The sequence below is a fragment of the Mustela erminea genome, chromosome 4 (genome assembly GCF_009829155.1).
Source record: "Mustela erminea isolate mMusErm1 chromosome 4, mMusErm1.Pri, whole genome shotgun sequence".
NCBI lineage: Eukaryota > Metazoa > Chordata > Mammalia > Carnivora > Mustelidae > Mustela > Mustela erminea.
Window position 1 is genome coordinate 88114563 of NC_045617.1, and position 4384 is coordinate 88118946.

Consider the following 4384-nt stretch of genomic DNA (forward strand, 5'->3'; position numbering starts at 1 on the left):
GAAACATTCCTTATAAAAAGTATAATTTACAGCAGCCGTGAAACTTATCCAATGCCCAGAAACAAATGTAATGAAAAATGGGCAAGACCTCTACACTGAAACTACAAGCCATTACTGAGAGAATTTAAGCACCTAAATAAATGGAGTGATATACCATGTTCAGGAATAGGAAGACTCATATTTTAATGATATCAGTTCTCACCAGACTGATATATAGATTCAATATAATTCCAGCCAAAATTCCACCAGGGTTTATAGGTTTATGGAAATTGAACTCAGGTAGTTCTGACTCCATGACCCACTGGAACTGGACACTACAGAAAAAAATCAGAGGGTCACAGTATCCCTGATATACCAGGTAACAGGCAGCCATACCTGAAAAAAATATTAACACCCTCAATTATAAGATCAGGACCCTGGAAAACCCAAGTGGGAGTAGAATGAGAAGATAAAATATATTCTCAGTTCAGACAGTTACTGTGGTTTCAGTAGATATGAAAGAAAGACCACAATTTACTAAATATGTTTTTATTTAAACAAGAATGATTGAGAGGACTGGGATTTGTCACACCCCACAAGTAGTATCATTGGAGAGATGGCTCCTTGGCTGGGGAGATGGCTCCCTCCCAATGGGATATAGTATGCAGTAATTTATCTGGCAAGGACTGGGGGAGTGGGTCAAGAAGTCCCTGGGGCCACACGCCCATGGGTACCAGCTTGCGTAGTGGTATGGCATTGCAGGAAGTTCTTGACCCATCCCAAGATAGGAGCTGCGACTTGGCCTTGGCCTTGTCCTTGGGCTTTGGAGAACTCTGGGAGAGTTGAGCCCTCAAGATAACCACTGGAGGAGACAGCTGTTTCTTCCCTGCTGACAAGCTAGGGAGCACCTGAGAGGCTGGGCGGGAAACTGGAGGGGGCCGGGGGTGCAGCACTGCTTTGGTCCTTAGACTACACCCACAGAGGCAGGGCTCAGGGACAGGGAGCACAGAGAAGCAGAACTTATTCCCCAGTAAGTGAGGGGGCAGAGCCCTTAGGCTTCCCTTTGCCTCCCATCTTGATCCCTTGGGGTGCCTGGCTTTCCTAAAAGGGGGGAAATTAAAATCAGTTGAAAGAGAAACAAAGAAAATTCAAAGACAGAGCCCCACCCCACCCCCATCCAAATACAATACTCACTCTGCCTCTTTCTGAAGGAAGTTGTCTTCCTCCAGGAGTAAGGACTTAGAGATGGATTCTACAACAGGGTGTCTCTTCATTTTCTCTAAAAAGAGGAGAAATGGAGAAATTGAAAGCTAGGGCAGGAGGGAGCTGGTAACTAGAAATATCAGTGAGTCAGAGAAGTTCTCAGGGAAGGGAGAAGAGGGTGAAGGATAAGGAGAAGTCTTATTCTTCAGGCTGGAGGATTAGAACCTCCCACACACCCTCTCTCCCAACACACACCTCTATGTGGGAGAATCAGTCAGACTCACTCTTTTATACAGTCTGGGCTAGAAACTGAAATGTAGGAGGAGATGAGAGGAAAAATGTAATTGGAGAGAAGGGGGAATTTTCTTTTCCACCTCTTGCAGTGTCTCTTTGAATCCATGGAAGTCAAGGGGACTGAAGGCCCTTTTCCCTACTATGATGTCACCGATGGGTTGCAGATACTCAGTTCCAAAGGCCCCCATGTTGAGTCACTGAGCTGTGGACCATAGGTTCTTCTTGGAGCCTAGAAGGTCCTGCCTCTTCCTCTGGTAGTACACTAATAACATCAGTTCCAGAAACATGTCAGGTTTTTCTTCACTATCATTATCATGTGCCCAGCACTGTGGGACCTGACCTGGAGAATATGGAACTCTTCCGATCTCATGGAGCTTGCAGTCTAGTTGGGGAGAAACACACACAAGACACTATGTGAATATCACTGGTGTGTACCTCTCCATATGCTGGATTGAGTGTGGGTTTTTTTTTTTTTAAGATTTTATTTATCTGACTGAGAGTACAAGAAGGGGGAGTGGCAAGCAGAAGAAGAGGGAGAAGTAGACTCACTGCTGAGCAGGGAGCCCAACGAGGGAATCTATCATGACCTTCCCGAGCCAAAGGCAGATGCTTAGCCGACTGAGCCACCCAGGTGCCCTAGGATTGAGTATGTTGACACCAGGAGCTAATAAGGTTGATCGCCACAGGCTGGGATGTCTGGAAAGCTTTCTGCTGGGGGAGGAAGGATGGTGTTGGGTTTAAGAGTGGATGAGGTCTGGGTGGAGAAACCAGGAAAGAGTAGCTAGAACAAAAGCAGAGCAGGATCAGGAGCCAAGACTCCAATTTGGCAAGGGGAAGGGGAAACCTTTGGGGGAACAAAGCAAAAAGAGGGCTGGAAAAGCAGTATGGAACCCTAGTGGGAGGATCTCAGTTTCCAAGGTAAGGATTTAGGGTTTACTGAGGGTAATGGGAAGTCCTGGAGATGAACTAGAGAATTCTACCAGCCAGTGTCCCCACGGGAAACGGATGGCACAGTCTAGTTTGAAGAATTGAAAGAAAGTGTGATGGCATATTAAGTTTCCTAGGGCTTCTGTAACAAATAACCACAAAATGGGTGGCTAAAACAGCAGACACTTACTTCTTTCCCAGTTCTGGAAGCCAGAAGTCTGAAATCAAGGTGTCGACAAGGTTAGTTCCTTCTGGAGGCTCTGAAAGAAAACTGTCCCATGCCTCCCTCCTAGCTTCTGGTGATTGCTTGCAATCCTTGGTATTCCCCTGGCATGTAGCTGAATCATTCCAGTCTCCACCTGCATCACCATGTGGCCTTCTTCCTTGTGTGTCCTCACATGGCCTTCTTATAGGACACCCGCCAGTGGAGTTAGGGCCACCCCAAATTAGTATGACCTCATCTTGACTAATTACATCTGCAAAAACTCTCCTTTCAAGCAAGGTCATGTTCTGAAATTCTGGGTGAACAAGAATTTGTGGGGAAGACACAGCACAAAGGGACTATTATTTACAAAGGTATATATGGACAGATGGGGGAAACCCCAAGGGATAGTGCAGTGTCTGGGACTATACAAGCAGAGAGATGTAACCACTACTAAAAGGCAAGGGAAAGGAACAATTAGAAGAACCAGGAGAAGAGTGAGATAGAGAAGGACACCTTGAGAGGAACTATGACCTTTGGTGAAACCCAAAGCAACCTTGTGGGGAGAGAACCAGGGCAATAGGTAATCTTCCCTCACTCTGTTCCCTCCCTTGGACCTCCAGTCAGACTTCCATTCCAACATGAAGCCAGAGGACATGAAGGCCATGATGTAGCCAGTATAGATCATCCACTCAAGGTGGACAAAAAGGGATTCTGGAGAGGCAAGTGGAAGATATCCAGTATGTGACATAATGCCAGCAAGGGGTTGACAGTCAGCAAGACACAATGAGAAGAGTCAGATGAAGACCCAGGAAACAGTAAAGCTCTGGGCAGGGACTGTGGGGTGACAGTGTCTCTTCAGCCCTTACATCCAGTCTTCTTTAGACAGAAGTTGAGCCTGAGGTACCCATTTGTGTCAGGACAGGGAGTCTCAGGGGTAAGGGCCCCAGCCCCTGGGAAAGGAAACATGATGGGATGACTGAAAATATCTGAGTCCGCATGCTGGCCTGGGACCAAATTTAATCATAGTCAAATTTGTTGGCAGACTCACTATTTTGAAACTCACTGTTTCATACTCACTGTTTTTGAAACATCTTAAGGTGGGAACTTCTGCTCAACTTTGCCCTCAGCCTCATCCATTTCCCATCGTCCCACTCAGGACACACTTAACTCATGTCCATTATCTGACCAGCCCCTTGGAGGCATTTGAGTGTTCAACCTCTACTTGAAGACTTAAAGTGCAGAGAGGAAACAGACTAGTCTTTAAGATGAAGTTCCCCATTACTGAGCATCCCTTCACCTCACCAAGCAGAATTCTCTAGGAGATGCAGGAGGAGGATGGGCCCTTGAACATCAGGAAAGATCAGACAAAGGTAGGGGCTAGGTGAAAGGCTGGAAAAAAGCCTTCTTTAAATGGAAATATTTTCTGGGAAGCCCTCAACTTTGGTTTCTGACACTTCTTTTCTGTCAGGGGACTACACAAATTCTCTAATACCTATGAGCCTCAGTTTTCCTTTCTGTAAATAATGATGGCCCATCTCATAGGGTTGCTGTAAGGATGAGAGGAGATCATTCTCATTGCCAAATGCCATCAAGGACAATGGAAGTTATTGTCTACTTGCCATCTGCACTTCCTCATCTCCCATTCTCTCATTTTAAATCAATCATTCCACCAAAACGAGGCCAGTCATGGTCACCAGTGATCTCCACATGGACAAGCCCAATGACCAGTTCTCAGTCCTCATTGTTGCCACCTTATCTGGAACACCTCAGGCTTTC

The 4384-nt window shown here is 46.1% G+C and overlaps 1 long non-coding RNA gene across 1 annotated transcript; it reads right to left on the reverse strand.

Moving 5' to 3' along the window:
* Positions 1-555: 555 nt before the first annotated feature.
* On the reverse strand, positions 556-1596 carry LOC116587800. The gene is made up of 3 exons (XR_004284647.1): positions 1467-1596; positions 1174-1258; positions 556-1080 (listed from the first exon to the last, which is right to left on the reverse strand). It is a non-coding gene; the product is annotated as an uncharacterized LOC116587800 (long non-coding RNA).
* Between the last annotated feature and the right edge of the window lie 2788 nt (positions 1597-4384).